Source organism: Podarcis melisellensis (genome assembly GCF_964234715.1).
Source record: "Podarcis melisellensis genome assembly, chromosome: 6".
Classification (NCBI taxonomy): domain Eukaryota; kingdom Metazoa; phylum Chordata; class Lepidosauria; order Squamata; family Lacertidae; genus Podarcis; species Podarcis melisellensis.
The window spans coordinates 70,537,769-70,564,793 of NC_138538.1; the positions used below are offsets into that span (position 1 = coordinate 70,537,769).

The 27,025-nt window shown below is 45.3% G+C and overlaps 1 long non-coding RNA gene across 1 annotated transcript; it reads left to right on the forward strand.

The window, feature by feature from the left end:
• Nucleotides 1-2,603: 2,603 nt before the first annotated feature.
• LOC309371646 lies at nt 2,604-5,409 on the forward strand. Its single transcript, XR_014169241.1, has 2 exons — nt 2,604-2,740; nt 5,270-5,409. It is a non-coding gene; the product is annotated as an uncharacterized lncRNA (long non-coding RNA).
• Nucleotides 5,410-27,025: the final 21,616 nt, after the last annotated feature.

A 27,025-nucleotide genomic window follows, 5' to 3' on the forward strand; every position in this document is an offset into this window, starting at 1 on the left:
GTGGGCAAGAATACCCAGTGGTGGGCCCTATGGCCAAAGCTACTGGCTCCCGATAGACAGCCTGAAATGGGCAGGAAGTTTGCAAACCAAATATCCAATACGTTTTGCTCTCCTGCACCAAGTTACAGCAGCTGAGCTCTGCAACATATGGAAGAACTTGCCTACTGCCCCATGTCCTAGAGAACCTGCTTCTGATCCTCCTGTCTTCGTCTGGGCTGCCTGTCACTCCACAGACAGCAAACTGACCTGCTCCCTGTTCTGGATGCTAATGCCTACATATGTGCTAGGAGTTAGCAGCCCATGGCTGATGAATCACTGCTGGCAACTGGGCCTCTGGCGCCAATGGCCCAAGAGTCCTATGTCCCAGAGAAAGGCTTGTTCCTTCTCAGTGCTATTTTTCTACAAAAAGAAATGTCGGAGCTCACCACGAACTTCTCCCTTGTTCTCTTAGAACGGCAATGGTGCCCACCTGAGAGGTGTGCTGGAACCAAGTTCTGGTGAGCTCTGGCTGGGGGGGGGGCTGGTCCTTCTTGACATAGGGATGCATTTTCTAAGTATACCATTCATACCCTACTAATGGCACTTGGAATGACAGAGCTTTAAATATACTAGGCTTAACCCTTCCAGGAAACATAACTTAAGGCAACATAAGTTATCTGCTTTTTACCTACCAGGTTTTAGGTCTGCTGGGATCCTCCTACATGGAGATAGCTGTAGACTTCCTTAGCACATCAAACTAAATTGGGGCATACTTGCCTGAGAAGATCACAGGAGAAGAAGCTAATGATGTTCCACTCTTAGCAATCTGGAGTTCACAGTGGCTTCTGCATCAAAGTGTCACAAAGGTTGTGGGGCAGAGGTGGTCCAAGCTGAACATGGGTCCATCTACTGTCTACCAGCAGCAGTTTTTTTCTTGCTCTATCTAGAAATGCCATAGATGGAACCCTCTAAGTAGAAAAAGACCTTGCAAGAGGCCCTAGAAAACAGCAGAATGGTTCTGTCAGTGACCTTCAAACTATCTGCATTTCCGCAGGGACATTTCTGCCATGTGAAGTTTTCTACATTGCACATTCTATTAATGCAGGGCAGGAACCAATCCTGTGAGCCCTTTCCATGACCTCTTGAGAAGTTGTGTGCTTTACCTAGAAATCACTCCCTTGAAACTATGCATTATAGTGGAAAGCTCAATAGTGTTGGACAACTTGTAATATTGAGGGGGCCTGAATGGAAACCTCAGGATTTGTCAGAAGTGCTAAGAATGTGGTTTGAAAACAGCTGCTTTGAGTTATGTCCTTGTTTAACACCTGCCCAGTCTAGAAAGCCAAGAACATCCAACAAGTTATATAGGAGAGAGTGTATGTTAGGTCACCTTTAGGTCACCTTGCTTCTTGACTCAGTTGATTAGTCTCACTCTCATGATGATGATTCTGTCTCATCAATTTATATCAGTGTTTCCCAAACTTGCGTCTCCAGCTACGGTTCCCATCATCCCTGACCACTGGTCTTGCTAGCTAGGGATGATGGGAGTTGTAGTCCAAAAACAGCCAGAGGCCCAGGTTTCGGAAACAATTATATCCTGCAGTTCTGATCAGCTGATGGGAATAGGGAACAAGGTTCAAAACCCAAGCTGCCTACAAGTCCAACAATGCTAAGTTAGAACGGAGCATACTTTTCAATATATATCACATTGTTTCTGCAACCGGAGTCTTGTGTTCACAAAGCAATGTGCCAGAGGAGATGTAAGCAGCTTGAATGCCCATCAGAAGGCATTAAAATGCATCCTGGTTGCCCAAAATCCACAGTACGGCCGGACTCTGGCTTCAGCACCTGAGGCTTTGCTTGGATAGCTGCCCCCAATCATCTGTCCTCCACCCCTGGTGCGAACCACAGGAATAGCTGCACATCTCTTACATAGAAGGGTATCCACGTTGCTTCCATTCTTCCTGCTGGCTGGTTATTGCTGCACCTGTGACTTCTTAAATTAGCCACAGCTGGACTAGCTGAGACCTCTTGGCTGCCAGGCCTCAAGAGCTGTGCACAGCCGCAGCCACGGGGAAACAGCGAATGCTGTGCACAAGCCAGGGAACATTACGGGCGTTATAAGCCAAGGAGCATTACGGAGGCTCAAGAAGAGCAGAGGCAAAGCCTATGTACATGCACGACAGCAAAGATTCCTTTCTTTATAACTTTGGCTAAGCTGGAGCTCCCAAGTACGACAAATTAATCTGGGTTGCAATTGGAGCAAGCTTATTAAAATGCCAACTGAAGTCTCTCTTCTTGGTGGTTATGATTTAAAAAAAGAATCTGGAAAAAATATTCTTAAAAGCACTGCAAATCTAAGCATGGCAATAAAAGGGGAGCATTCACAGGCAGCTGCATTCAAAGATATGGAGGCTCCCTGCCATGGATTTTCACGTGTGCGTGATACTCAAGTCTCCCTGAGTCAAGCCATTTGAGTGGAACTTATTACAAAACAAATACGGCAGCAGGTAGAACTCAGTTTTGTACCGCCCCATGCACAAATGCCACGACTCATGTGATTGGCTGGGAATGGGGAGTGGGAGACACCCAGCATTATGACATCACACACAGTTTGTAGGAGACACAACAATGGATTGGTAGCCGCTCAGTGGACTTTTAGTTCCATCCTCAAAAGCTGCAGGAGGAAAGGCGGAGCAAAACTTGAAACTCGGAAGAAAGGAGTTGCTGACAGTGCAATCACACATATGTGCACTCAGAAGTGAGTGCTGCTGTGTTTGTAGAGGCTTACTGTCTAATGGCTGGTAAAACAGGCATGGCCAACATGGTGCCCCCAGGCATTCTTGGATAATAATTCCCATCGGCCCCAGCCAGCCTGGCTAATGGTTCGGGGACAGCTGGTGCTGTGGTCCAGCAACACCTGGAGAGTGTTAATGTTGGTTCTCTTTGGGTTCTGAGCTGCAGCCTGAATTAGGTTTCCAGGGGTCTGGGGAGGGCAGCAAACCAGCAGCCTGAATTACTTTTTTGCCCAGAAGGTTATCGAAAGTCAAACAAATTATGTGTAAGTGGGGGGAGGTGAACAAAAGCGGGGAAAGGCGTAATAAAGTATGTAAAGCAAGAGAAGTAATGCGCAGCTGTTTAATGTGCATAATTTATGCTGGTTGCAGAATTCAGTTTTCTTAGGTCATTATCCCCCCATTTTAGATCGCATAGGTCAGTTGGCTAGAGCGTGGTGCTGATAACGCCAAGGTTGCAGGTTCGGTCCCCATATAGGACAGCTGCATATTCCTGCATGGCAGGGGGTTGGACTAGATGACCCTCAAGGTCCCTTCCAGCTCTACAATTTTACCATTCTATTATTCTAAGCTCTCTCCATAGCTGCTGCCATCACCTGTTTTATCAAACACGACTGTACTTAGTTACCTGAGTACACTGGCTTCCAATTAGCCATCCTTTGCTCTTTTGCTTCCTGTAGCCAGCTGCTTCTGCTTCATTGCATTCTTCTCTGCTTCCCTCCTCCCCACAACTTCCATTATTCAATGGTTTTCATCAGACGCCTAATAACGTTGCTAATTTGGGAGTCACTGGATCGTGCTCTTTGTCACTCCTTGCCTTCTATGCGCCTACAAGTGAAAAGATATTTAGAGCCTCACCCCCAAAATTGCTGGGAAGGGGGGGGGGAGAGAGGACAAGACATAGAACCATATGCAGTCAGGTAGTCCATGAAAGGGTTACTTTCTCTGCTTTGAATGTCTTTTATTTTATAGGAACTCATGGAGGGGGGGGGCGGATCCAGCTCACATTTCACACTCACCAGAATAGCGCCTGTGAGACATTCCAGCTGCCTTCAGCCCTAACCTCAGTTTAGAATGTTACATCCTAAATTACAAGGTATGGATGTGTGTGTGTGTCCTGACATACACACACACATACACAAAACCATTTAACAGGGTATGATGAAATAAGAACCAGCGATAAGTTGCCACTTGGCCTTAAATTACCCAGTGAATGGTGACTTCCAGAATTGTTACAAGGTAGTCTTCAAATGGGAACAGACCTGAAATCTCCAAAGTGATAGCTCTTAGGATCACGAAAGGTAAGCTCAGCATGATGGGGCAACATGGAGACAGTAGGTTCCATCTGTCAGGAGCTCAGCCTACACTTGAGTAGGACCCTGGCAGAGACCCATGCCCGACCAGCATGTTCTCTTCCTCCTGGTCGATCGTTTGGGAGCTTCAAAAGCTTTCTTCTGCCCGAACATTACAGTGACCGATGCCAACAGACACTGGCACACTTAGGGATCTGCAGAGTTTGCGCAACTCGCGTGACAGACCTCAGCAAGTCAGCATTTTGGCTAATCTACTTTATTTAGATATAAACATACACAGAGCACTGCAACATGGCCCCCTCTCTCTCTAACATCATCTAGCATCAGACAGCAAAGAGAGAGAAAAAGGTCCTTATAAAAGGTCAACAACTTTTGTCGGCCCTCATGGCCTTTCACTTCATCAAATCAGGCCCGCTTTGAAAAAAGTTTGGACACCACTGCAAGCCTTAGGCACACCATATTCTGATGAAATAGTGAGCTTGGATAGCAAACAGGTGGCCCGAAAAGTGCCTATGAATGAGCCCCTAAATCTTGATGCGTTGGAGAGGCAAGCCAGGATGCAAAATGCCATGTGCGTCTGTGAGCCTTTCACTCCTGCTGTCCTACTAATGCACTCATGCAGCTCTCCATATCCCCTAAAAAGCCGCTTTTGGAAGCTGGGGGAGCCAGCAGGGTGGCATTACATGAGGCACAAGGTGATGCTGCTGGGAAAGTCAATAAGCAATATGCACCCCCAATGTGTATGCAGAAGGCATGGGTCTCTCCGGACTCCTGCCTCTCCTTGTCTCATGTTTTATGTACAACCACCAGTGCCAGATATTAGCTGCAGCTCAAGAGGGCATAGCTAGAAGGTCTTGGCCATGAGACCAAGGTCTGTGCGCATGTGGGGACAGGCGCACAGTGTGCAGGCCCCTAATGGCTGCTTAGCAAGGAGTAGAGCATGAGCGGTGATTACAGACCTCAGTAAATTTTTGCCCATGCTTTCTCCCCCCCCCCCCCCCGGTTTAAAAACTTTATAGCAAGGCACATTTTTCGTAGGTTCCGCTTTCTCTCGTTAAAACTCAAATGAACTCCTCTTAAAATGAAGCATCAACATTATACAGGCCACAGGAAGAATTAATGTGACTGGAGATTGTGAAATCAGCTGAGCATCATCTCTTTTTCTCCTTCTTTTCCTCCTAGGGTGGTACCTAGAGACAGAGACAGAGTTGACAACGCCAGAAGATGTCAATGCCATGCAGAGAGAAGATAAATTTAGAGTGAATGATTTCCCAGTTATGCAGGGACCAACAGAGAGTTTATAATAAAACAATTTAAACACAGTTTGGAATATGACAATGGCAATTTTTCTTGTGTAGAAAACAAACCATTACAGATCTGTGTTTGTGGCCCAGCAGGGTGTTTTGTAATATAGACCTTCTTCCGCAGAATATATTTATGTCCAACTTCTCATGCAGCCTGTGATATTCTACATTATTATTTCATTTGTCTCTTTGTTATAACTTCATCTCAAATGCTGGAAGAGATGGATCATCCAAGAAGTTGTTGGGGATGTCAGTTGCTTCCTTGGCTTCTTGGAAAATCTGCTTTTCAGATGCGTTCATTGTTGGCTTTGTATTCCTGAGGAATAGAGAACCTCGGTCCAGGCCCTTCTAAATGGTACTCTTCCAAGGCTAAACTCCACCCCACCCCATGCCCCCCCCCCCCAGCTATGCATCTCAATGGTCTAGCTCTGCATCCTCCTCCCCACCTAGAAAAACCAATAACTGAACCTTTCTCATGCAAAATGTGTGCTGCAGCACTACTTTCCCACCATATGCAGAATTTCTCATTCAGATCTCCCCACTCTTGCATAATGCACCCCTGCTAGACCTCTGGCAATGCTGGATGCTACGGGCACCACATATGCCAATTCCTCCAACATGCTCAGCTCCAAATCTCACCAGTGCTTCTCTGAAAGCTGCTAGGGACACTATCTGCATGCACTCTCTGCCTTTTCACACTCTTTGGCTCCTTCATCCACCTCTGTTTCCTACTCACATTTTCTTTCCTCTTTTCTCCCTCCAGGCAGCCTCCAGCTGGACAAATTCCCCGACTTCCCACAGCTGCCTAAGTCTCCTTCTCCCCTGGGTCCTTCATCAGACTACGCTGATGTGACTGTCTTTGCTCCTCCATCTTCATACCACTTCTGGTTCTGGGAGACTAGGGGGAAGGAAACTGGTTGCAGCTGGAGGGGGAAACACCCTGACTTCTTCACCAGCCGGACTCATCTCTGCCTCTGGGCCTCCCTCCCCTCCAGCCTCCACTTCTGCCTCTGATTCTGGACTGCTCTCTGCCACAGACTCTTCCTGCTCACTAAACCCTGTTACCTCTTCAGCTTCCAACACCACCTCCTCCCAGTCTGCTCCCTCTGACCACTCATGGTTGTCCCACCACCAGTCCCTGGGCTCTGAGCCTTCTTCTCTTGGTAGATAGAATTACCCACAGGTAGATTCTGGGTTGCCTGGGAGCCTGACTTCAAAAACAGGGGCACTCCCCACACAAATGTATGGTCCTTGTTACTGCACTGAGATCAATAGCAAAGCTGCAGCCTAAAGAGTTGCTGAAAATAAATAAGGAACCATAAACAATCGCCCACTGTTAGATTTAATTCCCCCAGTCTCCTTGATAAAACCTTGGAAGGGGATGATTCAATCTGCATAGCAGACGTTATAAAAGCGTGCAAGTTGTCTGAAATATTCTCCCCCCCCTTTTTTCCCCCCCTTTTTATCTCTGAGTCATAATAAAACAGGCAATTTCCTTAAAAACCAGAATACAACGTTGTTTATACATTATGGCGAGGTCTTTATTATCATTACTCTGCTTCTGCATATTAAGAGAAACCTTAAACTCCAGAAGTAAACATTGTGTCAGTTGCCTTTTTAAAAATGTATTTCTTTTTTTAGGTGACCTATGCAAATCTACTTTTTAAACCTACATGACAGCAATCAATTATTCAATTTGAAATCTATTGAGAAGAATCCTGTGCCCTTCCCGTGTACGTCTTCATTTACAGATCCGGTTTTGTTTTGTTTTTTAATTATCAGCTCAAATGAAAGAAGCTGCTTTTGAGTTATTCAGTTGCGAAATAATACATGTGGATCAAATACTGGACAAGATAAGCAGGTTCAGCGTTAGGACAATCTACCCGACAGGAGCAGCTTTTGATACAATTTTAATCAGTCCTCTGGCCCCCGAAATGTCAGCGAGCTTCGTGCAAAATGAAATTATCCTTTTCCCTTTGCTTGTTTCCCGTTCCAGCTAATCCCCTCTCTCTTTATTAAACATATCTTTACCATCTGCACCGGCCAAAACGTTCGACACCTTAGTGGAGAACTGTGGCCGAGCCGGTTTTTACGGGCAACACGATCGGAGCTTTAGGCACATCCTTCGGATTATCCCAAGGACAAAAGAGGATGAATAATCCATTAACTGTAATAAGCAAGCGCATGTATCAATGTAACTGGAACAAGGTTTTGGTTTCAAATGCAGAAGCCGAATTGGAGAACCAGCACATCGTCAAATGCTTACAGTTCAGCATCTCTTCCCTCACCCCACCCCGTACCGCGCCAACGTCACAATACAAGATCATTTTCATGTCCACATGCTTCACTAAACAGTACATCTGGAAGCGATGTTTCAGCCACTGCTTATCAGCCTTTTCCAGTACAGAGATGTCATTCCCAAATCTGCTACAGCCAAAACAAATGGTCCTTTGGGAGAAAAACATAAGAAATGCCTTCCTGGATCAAATCAAAGATCCGTCTAGTCCAGCATTCTAGTTCCAACAGTGGTCTTTCCCATGCTTCTGAGAAGCTTACCAATCGCGTCAAGGGTGCCAGCTTGAATAAAATATTGCCAGGAGGGGGGGGGCAAGGTTACAAATGCACCATTTGAATGGCAATGCCCATTAACTTTGGGAGGGCCAGGCCCCCTCAAATTTTTTACTGGTAGGGCTGAAGGAACCCCAGCCCCTGGTAAGTGACTCCTATGAATCAGCTACAAAGGAGACAGCCATTGCCTATGGTTTGTCCCCAGCATGCAATACTCTTAAGATATACTGCCCCCGAGCATGAAGGTTCAATTTAGCTGTCATGGCTCATAGGCACCGATACCCTCCTCCAATAATATGGGTTGACCATTAGCTCCAGAGAGAACATGGCACAGCACCATCATATCTATCTTCCTGGCCACAGACATATGACATTTGGGCCCAGAAAAGCTCCCAGAAAAAGCTCTCAGGAAGAAGCAGACAGCATCCCCATGGTGGAATTTTCAAAGTCACATGACACTGCTACACACACGAAAAGCACACCTGGGACTCATTAGTATATATATATATATATATATATATATATATATATATATATATAGCGTTATAACACTGTGACACCAGATGGTGCTATAGAGCTGAAATCGGAACTCTATGAAATTTTCCATGGTGAGCTTTAAAATGTGTTTTTCCCCCAGCGCATTTTCAGAGTGTTTTTTATAGCTGTGTAGACGAAGCCCTGCACTTTCTTATGCATAGTAATTCACATGGCTGCAACACATGATGAGTCAATTCTGCAACCGCGCTGCTAGGGCTGATCAAAGAGGTCTTTTCCATCCAATTGGAATGTATCACACTGGGAGCTGTGCAACCTCTTCCACTCACATGGTTGTTATATTCACATAAAAATTGTAGGCATGTAGGAAATCATCACAAGGAATTGGTTTCCAAGTGGCTCAAGGCGCATGTGGGGGGGAAGGCCTGTGCTAACTCTGAGGCAGCATGGTCCTGAACCACAAAATGTGAGGTATTACCTCAGTGAAAAGACCAGTAAAACCACCAGCTAGGAATAGTTACTTCCCAGTGCCCAAGAAGATGAATTTCTCAAACTGAAACTACCGGTATGTGTGTTTTCAAAAGTCACTATGGGTGATATCCAACTCATTGATTTCAATGGCTCAACAGTCTGGAAGCACCCTCAAGTGGAATCTACACACATATTAAAAACGCTGTGAAAATGCTTTCTTTACAAAACGTTTTGAAAAATACATTGCATTTCGCATAGCTCACTCTCGCCATCTAGTGTCACATTTGTATATTGCACTTTACAACACATTTAAAATGTTTTATTTGCAGCTCTATAGCTGAGTCCTCAGTCTCTGCTCCTTGGCTCCTTGGCACACGTAAATTTCTGTGCTTCCTTCATACCTTCAGTTATTTGCTGTTATTGAGCTGCAAGGGGGAAAACACAGCCCAATCTCTGGGAAGAGAGAGGCCTGCCAATCTGCTGCCTTAGGCGGCCACCTAGGGGCAAGGCTTGACCTGTCTATACCAGCGGAAGATCACGCCTTTATATCAGTTCAGCCAAGATAGAGTTGATTCCTTTCAATCCATAAACATGTGCATAATTTAAACTCAAATACCACCCAGATGGCCTAATGCAGACATGCAGGTTAACTGTGAAATTAAAATGTATTTGAACTACTGCCCAAACTTTTCTGACTGATTGCTTTGCATTGATGAAATGCACACAGTCCCTGGGTGTTACAATTTTCAGGGGCGTCACACTGTCCTCCTGCCACTAAACAGCACCCAAATTTGTGAGTGTACACTGCCAATTAATTCCGAGTAGCCTGCCTCAGGACCGCCTGATAAAAACTGAACCCATGAATATTCTGAACAGTCACCAAACATCTGGCTCACGACACTTTGCACTAAATTAAAAAATGAAAATATCTGTCGGAGAATAATTTCTCCTCCATCGTGCTTGAGGCACCTAACACGTTTGCACACTGATCTGTGTTCAGATCAACAACAGGTGTGCTGCAGGGCATCAGGGACAGAGGATCAAGGGGAGTCCATTAACAACAGTCCATTTAAAAAAAGAAACACCATGAAGTCTACCTGTGACCCTCAAAAAACACATAAAATTGATTTCGCTTAGATAACCCGCTTTTAGCCAGATTAGCCAGACAAAGAGCATCTGGTTTAAGTAAAGACCACCATGTGCCCATCTGTAGTAATGTCACATAAGGATTAGCCTCATCTGACATTTTAAATGAATACATGCAAGAGGAGGGGGGGAGAGAGTCAAGTGGAAGAGTGCAAAATAGCTCCAAATGATGGAGAATTGTTGTCGGGAGAAGGCTTTGAGGCAACCCCCAGAGTCGTGGGCTAGAGTTGGCTCCAGGAATCAACCCCAAGGCATGATGTAGAAACACAGGAAGCTTCCTTATAGCATAAATAAGATCACTGGTCCATCTGGCACAGTGTTGTCTACACTAACTCAGTGTTTCCCAACCTTGTGCCTCCAGCTGTTTTTGGCCTACAATTCCCATCATCCCTTGCCACTGGTCTTGCTAGTCAGGGATGATGGGAGTTGTAGGCCAAAAACATCTGGAGGCACAAGGTTGGGAAACACTGCACTAACTGGTAGCAGATCTCAGACTTAAGGTTCTTCTCCCTGGAGATGATGGTTACCTGCTGCAGGAAAAGCAGATGTCTCACCTCTGAGCTACAGCTCATCCCGGATATGTCATGAAGTTCCCATGCATGTCCAGCCCTTATTTGCAGAATAATCTCCCAGAAACTCATTTAGAAAACCAAACTGGCAGAATTCTAGGCTACAGTCTTGCGGACAAAGATTATTAGCCGTCTGGGATGTAGTAGAATTTGGCAAGTTATGCAGGATTCTAAGCTGGGAAACAGATCATTTTCCAGGATAGCAGGTAGAAAGTGGAGAGACAGGTGAGCAAGGGGGACCTGGAGATGTCAACCAGCTGCCTGCCTGCCTTCCCAAAAGGACTTAACCATCTGATGTGGAGCCCACTGGGATTTCCCATAACTTTTTGGATAGCCATCATTGCCAGACCAATTAAAAATGGGACAGAAGCAGTAAAACAGAGGTTGTTGTTGTTTAGTAGATAAGTCATGTCCGACTCTTCGTGACCCCATGGACCAGAGCACGCCAGGCACTCCTGTCTTCCACTGCCTCCCGGAGTTTAGTCAAATTCATGTTGGTCGCTTCTATAACACTGTCCAACCATCTCGTCCACTTCTCCTTGTGCCCTCAATCTTTCCCAACATCAGGGTCTTTTCCAGAGAGTCTTCTCTTCTCATGAGGTGGCCAAAGTATTGGAGCCTCAGCTTCAGGATGTGTCCTTCCAGTGAGCACTCAGGACTGATTTCCTTAAGAATGGATAGGTTTGATCTTCTTGCAGTCCATGGGACTCTCAAGAGTCTCCTCCAGCACCATAATTCAAAAGCATCAATTCTCCGGCGATCATCCTTCTTTGTGGTCCAGCTCTCACTTTCATACATCTCTACTGGGAAAACCATAGCTTTAACTATATGAATCTTTGTTGACAAGGTGATGTCTCTGCTTTTTGAGATGTTGTCTAGGTTTATCATCTCTTTTCTCCCAAGAAGCAGGCATCTTTTAATTTTGTGACTGCTGTCACCAAAACAGAGGTGGAGAATCTCAAACACAGGAGGCAAATACAGTTCTCTCTATCTGGTCCTATCTCCTCAGGCCAAACCCACCCCTGACCACGCCCATCGCTAGCCCTGCTTGAAGTCTGAAACTGGAGGGCAAAGGGGTGGGTGTGAGTGGGTGCTATTGTAGATAAAGGATAAAATTTGCATTAGTAGCCCAGCCCACTTTTGCCTCTAGGCCTGCATATCAGAAAGTTGCTCAGAGCGAACGTGGCTCTCAGGCAAAAATACGTTCCATACCCCTGCACTCAATCATGGCTACAGAAATTAGCCATTACGGGGATGGAACCTGATGAGTGTTTATAAAATTATAATTGAAATAAAGTGATTTATTATAAGCATGGCATTCACTCTCATACCCTCCAAAATTTCTCCGATGAAAATAGGGACGTCCCATTCCATAATGATAATTTTATTAGTTATACCCAACACATCTTACTGGGTTGCCACAGCCATTCCGGGCAGCTTCCAACATATATAAAAACATAATAAAACATTATTAAAAATATAAGAAACCTTCCTTATACAGTGGTACCTCGGGTTAAGAACATAATTCATTCCGGAGGTCCGTTCTTAACCTGAAACTGTTCTTAACCTGAAGCACCACTTTAGCTAATGGGGCCTCCTGCTGCCACTGCGCAGCTGGAGCACAATTTCTGTTCTCATCCTGAAGCAAAGTTCTTAACCCAAGGTATTATTTCTGGGTTAGCGGAGTATGTAACCTGAAGCATCTGTAACCTGAAGCGTATGTAACCCCAAGTACCACTGTACAGGATTGCCTTCAGATGGCTCAGGGGTCAGATAACTCCATACCCTCCAAGATTTCTTCAATGAAAATAAGGGCACCCTAAGGAAAAGTGGGACATTCCAGGATCAAATCAGGTATGGGACAGCTTCTCTAAATCAGGGACGTCCCTTCAAAATAGGGACACTTGGAGGGTCTGCACTGAGTGTGCATGAAACCCATTGGAGGACTCTAATTTGACTTCCATACCTAACTAGACTATTATAAAAGGCTATTTAAGTTACTTCTCCAGTCAAAGACGCACTCAGCAGTGCTTTCTCCTGATCCTGGCACATGCTCAAAGCAAACACAAAATGTTCCTATAGACTGTGAGCATATGAGGGATCAACACAACATAAGCATTTTCTTCCAAAAGGACTTTCTGGGTCTTGGACTAAAAATAATAATACTTGCTGAGCCTTTGGTCTAGTGAGATTTCCCTGAATAAAGACAATTTTGAACACTGCCAAATGCAAAACAAAGATTGCTTGCTCAGCTACATAGCACAGCGCACCCCCCATTGTAACTAGGGTGAGGCGTAGGAGGAAGTGCCGGAAGGAGGGCAAAATCAAGGGATGTAGCTCAGAAAGAAAGAAAGGAGATAAAAGAGTAAAAGCGATAAAAGAGTAAAACAAAAAACAAAAAACCCAGAGCAGTCCTCAATTTCCAATTTTAGAGTTTCCGCTCCAACTGAACTGTTTTCTCTCCTCCAGGTCCTTACTACCTCTCCCAGGCTGCACTCCATTGCTCAAGACGTTGATGTCCTCAAAGGGTCAGCCCACAAACCAGAAGCCAGGCCCTCAGTCACCTCTCCATAATTTCCCACCTGGTTCATTCCTTGAGGCACTGGTGGGTCAGAGGTGTCTGGAGCTTTAGGACTTGGCATTTCAGGAAAGTGGGTCTATGGTTCTGGTTCACTTGGTTACTGGAGTCTGGGAGCTCCAGCACTGGGCATAATATCAAGTACTGGGTCTTAGGAACAGAGGAAACAGCCTTATAGTAAGTCAGACCTAAGTGTAGCTAAGTGTTGCCTGTGCTGATTGGTAGCTGTTTTCCATGTTTTCAGACTCTCCCAGCTCTGCCTGGAGATGCTAGGAGATTGACCTTGGGACCTTCTGCATACATTATTTTAATAAACTAAGGCCTCTCTTCAAGAGGTCTGTGCCAATGGTATGAGCAGCATGGACTCATCCTCTGTATCGAAATCACAACTAGGGTCATGTCAACTGCAGTTGCCATGTCAATTATGCTTAGGGCTGGGCGATATTTGGTTTCCAGCTAAATATCACAATAAAACAATATATCACGATGTCTGAAATAAGGATGGAACCCCGCAATGGGGTGAGTTCCCGTTGCTCAGTCTCTGCTCCTGCCAACCTAGCAGTTCGAAAGCATGCCAAAGTGCAAGTAGATAAATAGGTACTGCTCCAGCGGGAAGGTAAACGGCATTTCCATGCGCTGCTCTGGTTCGCCAGAAGCGGCTTAGTCCTGCTGGCCACATGACCTGGAAACTGTACGCCGGCTCCCTTGGCCAATAAAGCGAGATGAGCGCCGCAACCACAGAGTCGGCCACGACTGGACCTAATGGTCAGACAATTGTCGGACAATTGATTGACTATACTCTTGGCTTTACCCAGTGGTTTTGCCCTGCCTTCGATACAATTGTGTGTGTGTGTGTGTGTGTGTGTGTGTATGGATCTACCCTAAATATTTTAATGTGCCCCTTAGGAGTGGTTTCGCTCTGTGATAAGGTATAGCACATCTCGGTACAGAAAACCCATCACACATTTTAATGCCATCACGTTCCTGTTACCAGGCAGGATGACACTAATGACTACATTTTTTAAATGTGTGTGAAGCATCTTTTATAGCACATGCTGTGTTGGCACCGATGCCCAACACTGAGATGCAATTACTTTTTGTAGTTGTTGTTGCTGAGGGCCAAACTCTAACAAATTAAATTTAGAGAAGGGAAATAGGCTTATATGCAAATGGAATTAAATGCTGACACAAGGATAAAACAACACAGGATTTAAGCAGAGTGGTTCTAACCAATTGCTAAATTTAAAATTGAGGTGACAGATTCATCCGTGCCATTTCATTGCCATCCACGGAGTTAACAAAAGTTGGCCCAGTATGTTTTTTAATAGTCTTGATGCAATGAAATTAAGCAGATAATCAAAGCAAATTAAAAAAAATAAATCATAAATTAAAAGCCCTGCATCAAGGAAATGACTTATTAGCATGCAAGAGATGGGGGGGGGCAGACACTTATGCCAAATGTTGATCACTGACCACATGTTGCAGGCCCCCAAATCCACAGCTGTGCCAACCCATAAGTGTATTGTCTGTAAATTCAGATCCCACATGGGACTTTGCAGACCAAGAATAAGCTATGGAATAAGCCTTAATAGTAATAATACTTAGCATTTATATATTGATTTGCCACTGAAAGATGCTCCAGTCCTGCTTTCCTGGGGGTCACCTACATTGAACTCAACAGAACTTGGTTTTGATTACGCATGTATTGCCCGCACGATACAGGGGTTTGGATCAATTATCTCAGCCTCTCCCCCCAAAAGTATCTATTAAAATTACTATTATGCCACCTTTCTAACAAAATTTCCAGTGGCGCTACAGACAAACAACAGCAATTAAAACCACACAGCAGCATTAACCCCCCTCCCGCAAACGGTGCCCCAATAAAACAGCAGTCAGTCATGAGATAAATTTCAGGATAAAAATGTTTCCAAACATTGTGTTTAAAAAACAGGGAGAAAAGGGGGCTGTTGGATTTCTCTGGGGAGATAATTCAGTAACCCTTAGGGAACTCCTTCATTTTATTCCATGTGTTAATTTCAGGGTCAGAGGTATAGCAAGGTCAGGTGGTACCCGGGGTGGAAAATTTCTTGTCACCTCCCCCCACATTGAAATTATTAAAAGAGGGGGAAATAAGATATGGTCGCAAGTGTTATTTCCTAGTTTATTTACTGAACATTGTGAGCATAAGCAGTTTTGGCTTAGCTGCCCACACGCACTGAAGCCCAACTGCTGTCAGCAGGCCGCCTCAGGCCACCTCAGCCTCCACGGCTTCTGTGGGTGACCTCCGCAGGCCACCGCTGTGGCCCAAAAAAACCCAACCACTGCAGGCAACGGGCTAAGGAAGCAGGTCTCAACAGCATCAGCCCTTGCCTTGCCTTGCCTTCGCCCCACCCCCAGCCCACAGCCTATTGGCCAGCTGGGTTGGAGGCAGGGTGAAGGTCCCAAGGCAAGGAGGGTGGCATCCGTGGCCCGGGAAGCCCCGTCCACCTCTCAGAGAGGAGCTTCAATAAGTTTATTATTTAAATACTTATTTTTTCCAGTTTGTCACCCCCTCAGTGGTGACACCTGGGGTGTCCCGCCCTTACCGCACCCCCCTTCCTCCGCCACTGTTTAGGGTTGCCAGATTTCAAAAGGTGAAAATCAGGGGGGGGGGGACACACAAAAAAGTTATTGAATCTTTGTAGAAGCTTCCCATACATCCGGGTTTTCCCCAGACCTTCCCTTTCAGCGCTTTCCACCCAGACACAGTTACCAATGGCCGAATCCCAGCTATGTCTGGAAAATTCCAGACATATGGCAACCCTAGTTTATTTAGTACTGACAATTATAGTGCTACGGGACACAGTGAGGAAAAACCCTGCACCACCGCCACCTCCAGCCTACCCACTAGGATGGGTATTTTGCTAGTAATTAGAGAATAATCATCGGGGCCGGCCCTACAATTAGGCAAAATGAGGCAACTGTCTCAAGAGACAGGCGCTTGGGGGTGGGAAGTGGTGGTGAGGCGCCTGAGGACAATGTTGTACCTGCAGGGAGGATGCTGTCTCATTACCAGCACTGAATTCAACTGATATTCCAATTCACTTCCGTATGTGAAATTGGTGGAAGTGGGGGAATCTTGTTCTCTGCCTCAGGCAGAAAAATGCCTTTGGCTAGCCCTGATAATCATGTATTGACTCACTCCAGCTGCCATTTCATTTGCTCATCCATGAAATTATAATTCCTTCTTTCTCCAAAGTTCTTCCTGACCGTGAAGATAACGTCCAGTTCTTCAATGAGACTTCGGAGCACTTTGTCTATAGTATAAAGACTGTTGTTGCTTTTTCTCGGGGCTAACAAGAGCACTGAGGGAGCACTCAGCAAAGTGTTCTCCGGTGAGCCCCTACCTATGTCCGGGACCACCCCTCTCAGCCATGGGCTTACTTAGCAGCAATGGCTGGCATACTCTCTGTACTGAAGTTCTCACCCTGGGCCAGCAGGGGGATACTGTAGATAGTTCAGGTCCACATATGCAAATAAGGGATCAAAAGTGACGTTCAGTGATTGGCTAGTTACAGAAAATAGTTACTGTTGCGTTCTAGTGGAGCTCTATATAAGCAGGCTGGCTGAACCCTTCAGTTCAGTTCTGTCCTGGCCTGTGAATAAACAAGAGCTGTTTGAAGAATCGCTGTGTTGTCTGATATGTTCACCCACAACTTAACACTCTCCAACATTTCTCCAATGAAAATAGGGAATTCCTATTCCATAATGATAATTTTACTATTTATATCCCACACATCTTATTGGGTTGCTCCGGTCACTCCGAACAGCATCCAACATATATAAAAACATTAATCATTTTTTTAAAAAACACCACTTCCCTATACAGGGTTGCTTTCAGTCAGCTCAGGGGTTGGATAACTCTATACCCTCCAGCATTTATCTGATGAAAATAGCGACATCTTAAGAAAAAGCAAGACAGTCTGGGATCAAATCAGAAACCGGGGTGGCTTCTCTAAATCAGGGACGTCCCTGGAAAATAGGGAGACTTGGAGGTTTGGGCTGGCAACTTCAAGCAGCCATTTTAATTTGCGTGTTCAGACCCAGAAGTCTCCCCCCTAAATATATGCACACTTGACTCAAATTTTTGGTTTGGTTTTTGGCAGAATTTAGGCCACAACTTTACTGATTACAGAAAGTGACTGGTTGCATAGGCTCTGGTTCGACTAGCTCCCTGCCATGCAGGTAGCACTGACCCAGGGTTCCAGCGTAGGTCAACCAAGGGTGAACACCTGGATAAGCGGAAAGCCAGGAACGGGCTAACTCCGCCACCCAAATGGCCCCCTGGACTCAGGCACGGGCACAACCCCCCTCAGGGGTTGACCAAACCATCGAGTCCCTGGATTCCTTTAACAGAATACCCTTCACATAGGGATGGTGAGAGCCTTCTCTCATCCCTATCACCCGAACCAGGGCCTATCCACAACCTTACAAGTTGTGACAATTTGCTACACGGCAGGCGAAACCCAAATGGCAACAGCCAATCAGCCAAGTGGGGGAAATTGCTGCTGTGCCCCTGTCCCAACAACAGACGACACACGACGGCATAGCAAGGTCAAGCGCAACAAGCCCTAAAAGTAGGGAGAGATGGGTGGGTGTTCCAAATGCACGTGCTGAAAGAGGAAGCTCTGGGTCACGTGCATGGGCATAAATAGGCCCCTCGAACTGTTTGAACTGCGTCCCATTGGCCAGATCGTACCCAGCTTCGAGAGAAGCCACCAATCGGGTGTTGTGGCTGACCAGTAGCACCCACCCACAACACAGGGTGTCGGTTGTCCAGGTCTCACCACAACACATGCCCTCTTTAAGGGAGAACCCGATTTGCCACAGTGCCTCAGAGCAATACCAAGTCAGAGGTGTGGTGGAAAATTAAAGAAAACGCCTCACAGACACATCTCCCTAGCGCAGCGGGGCCCAGGTCATGGTTAGCACATGTGAGGGTCCCAGCAGCTACTACAGAGTTTCATGTGGTGATACTGAGGCCTGTTTTCTCTGGTCTCATTCAGATACAGCAAAAACCATCAAGGTTTGTTGTTATTAGAGCAAGCTGGAAGGAGCTTTGGGCTGGCGGGATTCCTTTTCTCCTTCCACACAAAGGGAGGAGATTTAAAGCTTCTGTTCCTTGTCTCTTCTAAACCTCTGTTTCCTGAGTTCAGAAGAAATGGGAAGCTGTGGTTTAGAACAAATGAAGCACAGAAATCGAGAGAGAGAGAGAGAGAGAGAGAGAGAGAGAGAGAGAGAGAGAGAGAGAGAGGCGGGGTATGTGAGTCTGCTAACTTTTGCTCCTAAGAAAGAAGAAACCCTCTTTCTCGCTGGCTATTTTTTGCCATTAATCCTTTCTATACTACCCTTTTCTTCGTAGATATGGAAACACCTTGTAATGCAAAGGAGGAACTGATGCCACTCCGTTCCAAAATCCACAACATTTTGAAGCCCAGAAAAGTCGTTTGTGTGATATCCAGTATCTAATGGACTCCCTTTGCAATGGAAATTAAATTCACACCATCCAGGAACTGACCGGGATTTGGCAAAAAGCAATATACTTGTGGATAACATATTTCCATAGAAGTGAGCTAATTATAATTTGGAATCCTAATATATGGTCCAGCTGGCTGTTCCTCCTGCTGTCTGAAAGCAACAACCCCCTACTTTCGCACAATGAAAAATCATATTTTTCCCGGGTTTGCTGATTTTTGTGGGGTTTTTTTGTTTTTTAATTGTGACTAGTAGCACGTCAGCCTGTCGAAAAGCTTCTGATTGCTTTCCAAATGAGAATCGTGGGGCAGAGGGGAGAGGAAACAAGAAGAAAATGGCTCAATGTATATGCATTTCAGCACTGCCAACCTTTCTCTTTTTTCCCTTTTTAAAGGCTGCTCAAACTCAAGTGAGGGGAACGAAAATCGGTCAAGCAAGGGTTTTGTGACTCACACGGCCCTGTGCAATTAAGAGGCCATTGTCAATTTTAAGATTGTCATAAATCCATTGGAGAATTTGAGACAATTCACAAAACAATTATGATAGAATGAAAAGTGGAGATTGCCCAATCTGCTGAAATGAAACCCAGCTCACTGAAATAAAACACTGGGAGAGAGTGGGGCAGGGGGGGAGAAAACACCCCTGAAATATGTTGGGAGAATAAAAGGCATATGGAACAGATTGATTGTGAAGTCGCGGTCTTTTAATAATAAAGGTTATTTGGCAGGAAAGTAGAGGGATTTGCCTAGCTCTGAGTGACATTTGGCTAAGTGCAATAGGTCCTTTTTGCATCCAATTATAGGGTAAATGGGGAAACCTACCCAGATGCTCTGGGAGAACAGCTGTATTGTTTTGCCAACTATACCTGTAGCATAGCAGCAAATAAGTGAAATCTCTGCGTTTTAATTATTGGGCTGTCTGCTTTGAAACAGGGTTGGAGTCGCTCTGCACCTGCAAGGACAAATAAATCTGTATAATTCACATTGCAATTTGATGTACAATATTTCAGCAGCTTCCAGGAATCGGAGCATATTGCACATGCATTTATTTCAGAAGGATAGCAAGCTTTTTGGACGAAGGAATAAATTAGCAACAATAGGCCAATTTCTGGTTCCAAATGCAGCCATTGTTAAATCAAGTGTGGCTTACGCAAACCGCTGAGACAATCAGCAATTTTGGTGGAAACAAGTTGATTCTGGAAAACCTTTGTGCGCATGTGGAAGTGTTAGACTGATAATAACAGTTATTTCTGGGGTTTAATTCGCATAACAAGGGAGGGTTACCAGGCTAGCATTTATAAACACACAGCACATTCTTAAGCATGTTTACTCCAAACTAAGTCCCACCGAGTTCAGTGGAGCCAAGTAAATGTGATTAGAATCAGATCCTTATGGTCTTCATCTGTATCCCATTGGAGAACAGTCTTATTTACAGTCTCAACGCTCAATGAACACCTCAGGAATCTTGGTACTTAACTGGAGCCAGAGTTCAACACAGTTTTGTCACAGAATTAACATAAGGACATAGCCTCTGGCCTCCTTTGGGAGGAAGAGTGGGATATAAATTGAATAAATAACAATGAAAATGGACTACTGATACATCGCAATGTGCATCGTTTTCAGTTTCCCAGTGCCAGCAGGACAGAATAGAAACTACACAGACCCTCCAAGTATCATTGAACTACATCTCTCATTAGCTCCTGCTAGCATGAGCAACGATCAAGGGTATGTTGTAGTCTACAACATCAGGAAGATGCCACATACAGTAGGCCATTCCTGCATGAGAGCCAGGTTTGAGGGTCCCTTGTCAGAATGCCCTGTGGTGGGTTCCCCCTTACAGCAGGGACCCCCAGCTCAGACCCTCCAAGTGTCCTCATTTTCCAGGGACAGTTCCAGATTTACAGAAGCTGTCCTGGTTTCTGATTTGATCCCAAAATATCGTGCTTTCCCTTAGGACATCCCTATTTCCATTGGAGAAACGTTGGAGGGCATGACTACATGTCACTTAAGGTAAAAGTAAAGAGACCCCAGACCATTAGGTCCAGTCGCGGACGACTCTGGGGTTGCAGCGCTCATCTTGCTTTATTGGCCGAGGGAGCCGGCATACAGCTTCCAGGTCATGTGGCCAACATGACTAAGCCGCTTCTGGTGAACCAGAGCAGCACACGGAAACACTGTTTACCTTCCCTCCGGAGCGGTACCTATTTATCTACTTGCGCTTTGACGTGCTTTCGAACTGCTAGGTTGGCAGGAGCAGGGACCAAGCAACGGGAGCTCACCCCATCATGGGGATTCGAACCGCCAACCTTCTGATCGGCAAGTCCTAGGCTCTGTGATTTAACCCACAGCACCACCCGCGTCCCTACATGTCACTTAGGGGGCACATAATACATCTTCAGCCTCATATCCATCTATCACTTGATGCTTCTAGACTAGATGTTTATTCTGAAATTATCGTTTTTATTCACTCACTTTTCACAGGGCTTCTACAGAAATCATTCTCCTATGCTTTCCCTGTGTCCAAGCCAGCTGGTCTTTCTAGATCCCCACGGCTTGCCCTACCATTAGGCAGAGTGAGCTAACCCCCTCAGACAGCAGAACCCTTGGCTGCAACCCTCTATCGGAAGGCTGAGCTCTGTGCACAACATAGTGTTTCCTGCACCTCCATAATTAGTACGCATCCTCATGTGCAGCAGAGGACACTTTCCCAAAATAAGCTTCTATTGTCAGCCCAGCCAGCTCCTGTACACTGAATGATGTGTTGAACCCACTGCTTTATGGTAGTGAGATATGGGCAACTTACACCTACCAGGAACGATGCCTCAGTGCCTTCCACATGCATTTTGTCATGAAGATTTGGGGCATCACATGGCAGGACAGAAGCTCAAAGATGTGCTCTGCCAAGCTCACATTCCCAGCATGTTCCCACTCCTGTCTCAGCAACGTCTATGTTGGCTTTACCATGGGGACAAAATGGAAGATGGCGGGATCCCCAAGGACATGTTCTACAGGGAGCTGGCTTCAGGCACCAGGACTGTTGGCGGACCAACTCTGTGTTACAAAGATGTCTGAAAACATAACATGGAGGCTGGCGACATTAACCCTGCTGTGTGGGAATCCCTTTCAGACAACGACAGCGCCTTGAGATAAATCAGCCAGGTTGTGTATCCACAGCAGTGGCCAGAGGATGAATGGCCACTGGGAAGAGCACAGAGAGAAGAAACGCCATGGTGCATCTGCAGCAGCACAACCGGACACCTTCATCTGCCCCAACCCGCAACAAAACATGTCTCTCCTGTATCGGTCTCTACAGCCACAGGACGAACTGTTTGACTTCACCCACAAAGGCTCACTCCTCCATCGTCTCCCAAGACAGACAGATGCCAACCATCAAGCATATGCCATTTCACAGAATGATCAGAAGGCTATCTGTGCTAGATCTGTGCTGAGAGTAAGGAAGTTTTACATGGGAAGGTGAAGCAACAGTACCAAATTCTGTAAAGTTAAAGAAAATTCAGGATAGGATATGTGGGCACAGACATCCCTTCAGGTACCCTTATAAAATCTAAATGCTATTGACTTTCAGTCACGTTAAGAATCAATTGACCATGGAGATGCCATTGAGTCCTCCTGCATCTGCCAAGGGAGAAATATAATTATGACAGCAAAATATTCATCACACTCACTGCAGTAACACAGGCTGAGATTTTCAGGGGGCATTTCTCCCAGAATAACTGAAGACCCTTGAAATCCAAGCAGCTTTCCAGATAAAAATTGTTTTTACCCCATACTTTGTTTTTCTTATATTTGTTCCTATGGTTTATCCAATTTCCCCAGCAGAGAGCACATTTTTATGGACGACTACTGAATTGGAAGAACAGGAACCACACAGGAAGAATCCAATAACGGAATGATTTGAAGGGTAAAGTAGAGAATGGTTTAACGTGGCGAGGTGAAATTCAAAAGAAATAAGTGCTTAACCCTATAAAAGGAGAAGTTGCCACAGGCGGGAAACTAGCAGACATAAACAACAATACCTGAACATGCAGACTCAGCTAAGGCATGATGGTTAGCCATAGTTTAGTGTCACAGAAATGAGCCTGCTTGTACTTCTCCCCTTATCCTCCAACATGACCATGAGAGAAAGATAAGAAGTTTGTTCTTGCATCCTAAGTAGGCCAAAGTGTGCTTAGTTTTGAAAAATAGCTTATTGAAACAAGCCAGGTTCAGACCATGGTTTCTGATGCTGGCTTCCTTCAGTAAACCATAGTTTAAACTAAACACAGTTCCTGGCTCAAATGCAATAGCAAACTATAGTTTGTTGTTGTGACATCAAAGGAAGAGGTGGGAGTGCTCATGTCTAAGCTTGAACAAGTTTGTTTCCCTAATTCTAAACCATGGTTTAACATTAGGCCAAAAGTGAACCATTCTCTCGACATTTTCAATTACATCTCTCCCTCCCTCTGCACAAGCAACTTCACTAACTGACATGTGGGTTGGCAAACAGTGCTGTAATTTTCCAATGTGATCCTAAATCTGATACCTGATGAGTCAAAAGTACTTAAAGTTGCAAGAAAAAATATGCATAAAATATTGATTTCATTAAAAATGTTAAGGACTACTTAATCCAACAGCATTTTATACGTGTGCATATTTATTTCCATATTTGCATATCTGTTTGCATATATCTTGTAACGATGAATGTTAATTATACTTTTAAAATCATTTATAAATTGTAACCAAGCCTGTTGTATGAATTTGGGGCCGGGGGGCGAGGGGGGGAGAACACATTCAAGTGCCATTAATTAGAAACTGCCATTTAAGGCACGATGAAACAGCAAACCTCATATCAGGAAAATATTGAACTCTTGACAAATAAAAAACCCCAGCAAGAATTATTAACTTGGCTAGCTCATTAAGTGGAATCTTGCGAGCAAAGCACTAGGCATTCCTAAGTACCCTTCACGGTACTCAACAAAGACTGTGGAGAGTCAATACTGACCACCAAAAACGTTCAACTTTGCTGTGGGTTCACCTTGCCAAGGTGTGTGGGGGTGTCTTTTGTTAATAAACAGGAGGAGGGCACTGGGAATTTGGAATAATCCACAAAGGCACCCTTCTCAGGAAAGTTTAATGGCAACCACTGCCAAATGGTGTGAGCTGAATTACACGGCAATTGGATTTGAAAACAGGCTCCAAGCAATTTCAATAAGAAGCATTAATATGGTGTCATATCTGAAGTTGTTTCCAAAGGAGCACTAAGAGAAGCAATTGGTGGCAGGCAATCACAGCATATGTTTTGTTTTGTTTCTCTATGTCCACAATAACTGTAAGCATCAAACAAAAGTAATGAATTTGAATGCAATCCTATGATGGCAGTGGGGTTTTAAGTAGGGTTGCCATGCGCCCAGATTTTCCTGGGCATATCTGGAAAATGGCAGCCAGCAGCAGTGTCCGGGTGAAAATCGGACCAACATCCAAGAAAATGTCCATTTATGCTGATTTTCCATAGAAAGCTCAACAACTTTTCTGTCTGGATTTTCACTGTTTGAAATATGGCAACCCTAGTTTTAGGATAAGGCAAATCCAGCATACATCTCTCCCAGAAAGCAAACATCCTTGAACAAAAAGACCAGAAGCTACTGCTGTGCTCCTTGTATTTAAAGCATGGGTTGGTTTCACATGGTGTGTAAACCCAGGTTGGTGGTTTTCTCCCCAAAGAAACCATGAGTGTTAAACCAAGGACAAATCTTGGCTACAGCTAGGAATGGAAGCAGGTGTCGTTTTCTGTTCTGCCCTGTATTAATCCCATGCAGCACTGTTTTCCTTCTGCTGCAGTTTGTCTTCCTCCAAAACTTATGTATGTTCGCCTCACTGTCTGATGTGATGAAATTGACTCAATTCACCATGCAATTGGTCCGTTCCAAGCAATAACCTTCCCCTACAAACACGCAGGTAGTTGCTTCTGTCATTGAACTCCTGTTACCATTAAGGCATTTGTTCAACCAAAATCTACCCTCCTGCAACATTAGCCCATGAGATCCAGCCCTCACTTCTGAGTCAGCAGAGATCAAGTCTTTGCCCTTCAAGCATTCAAGGTACCACTGTACTACCTAAGAGGAATCACAGAAGTGAACGAAAAGTGTGGATTCGGGAAGCTGGGAATGGGATAGCAACCCTCTTTCCTCCTTCTATTGTAGTTACAGCCACTGTAAATTTGCATTCTAACAGCAGCTCTGAATGCTTCTGTGGTGTCTCTGCAGGTTTGCAACAAGCTGCATTGCTGCTGTCAGCTTATAGTGTAGCGGAGACATAATGTCACGGTTAAGGAGTCCCTATACACCTGTAATGAAATGATGTTGTTCTCATGCCGTATCTTAGGAAACAGTATCCCAGCGCTAGTTTAGCACTTGACATATCGGAATGACACCATGCTGACATTTCATTTCAATGCACAGAGGGGTTCCCGGACCATGCGCTCAAGACAAACACTGGCAGGTTTCGGAAGGGAGCAAAAACCGAAGGCAGCTTGCCGTGGCTACTTAGATCAACGGGCCTAACCCTTGAGTGTGAAACAGGGGTCCCTACTCCCAAACCAGGGACGCGGGTGGCGCTGTGGGTAAAACCTCAGCACCTAGGACTTGCCAATCGTATGGTCGGCAGTACGAATCCCCGCGGCGGGGTGAGCTCCCATTATTCGGTCCCAGCTCCTGCCCACCTAGCAGTTCGAAAGCACAATTAAGTGCAAGTAGATGAATAGGGACCGCTTTATAGTGGGAAGGTAAACGGCGTTCCGTGTGCTGCTCTGGTGCCGGTTCGCTGGAGCAGCTTCGTCACGCTGGCCACGTGACCCGGAAGTGTCTTTGGACAGCGCTGGCTCCTGGCCTCTAGAGTGAGATGAGTGCACAACCCTAGAGTCTGTCAAGACTGGCCCGTACGGGCAGGGGTACCTTTACCTTTTTACTCCCAAACCAAATATATCACATTGTGTTTTAACAGCACTGCAGTGGCAATCCTTTTGGCCACCCTCCACTCACACCTGTAGCAGATCCTCCAAGTGACCCTTTTTTCCAGGGACAGCCCCAGATTTACAGATGCCACCCCAGTTTCTGATTTGATCCCAGAATGTCTCGCTTTTTGGTAGGATGTCTCTATTTCCACTGGAGAAATGTTGGGGGGTACGGAGTTACCTGACTCCCCAGCCATCTGCAGATAGCCCTGTATGGGAAAGTTTTTATGTTTAATGTTTTATAATTGTGTTCCTCTCCTACGGGGGCCCCCGCACCAGGGCAATCTAGATGGATTTTATTTATATCTATAAGATTTTTCAAACTTTGGCTGTGAACTGGGGCCTACAAAAAAACATTCAAGTTGCGCCCCACTGCTCCAAATTGGGCCCCAGTGGCTAGCCCTGAGTCTCATAGTTGCTGGACCTGAGTTGCCCTGCCCTTGCATGAAGTCTTGGGTTTGCAATTTTGGGAGAGGGGAGACTGCCTGCTGGGGAGCGGGTGGGCTGGCGAGGCCCCCTACATTTAGCCTATACATAAATCCAGCACCGAGGACACAATAGTTCTCTATCCCAGCTCTAGCACCTTAGGCCTTGCAAGACCAGGGTTTTGTGTACTGTATTTCACAAGCTCTGCAACATGGACTGTTCCTCTAGGGCTCCCTTCAGGCCAAAATAACCTGCAATGCAGGAATATTTTGCCCAACATGGGGCTCAAACCCACAACCCTGGGATTAAGAGTCCCATGCTCTACTCACCCAGCTATCCCAGATGGGTGACTGAAGTAGACCGTCACAGAACTTGATTACCATCTTGCCTTGTGCTTGGTAGAGTATACACAACACAAACTCTAACCTGGGCTGGCACCTTTGGGCAAAGGGAATATGGTATATTATTTCATAAAAGCTTATTTCAAATGGCACTTAATTTTATAGGGGGGAAGCTATCAGTATTCTAAAATGCCTCAAAGAGTGAAGGAGACCATTTTGCACCTTCATTATATCTCTCAAACCACAATATTAAAGAGACATTTGCTTGGTAGTTTTAATCATCCATCAAGCATGAAAGTGGATATTATCCACTTCATAATGATTTGTGATGGTTCTGAATCAACCAATATACCAAGAACATGCAAATTAGATGAGCCATAGATTAAAGTTTTGGATATGTAATGGAAGAAATCAGAGCAAAACAGTAAAGTAATAGCAAGAGATATATGGGGGAAATAATGAACCAATGAAATACAAGTGTGTTCTATAAAATTCCATTTAACGATCATTCCAACAAC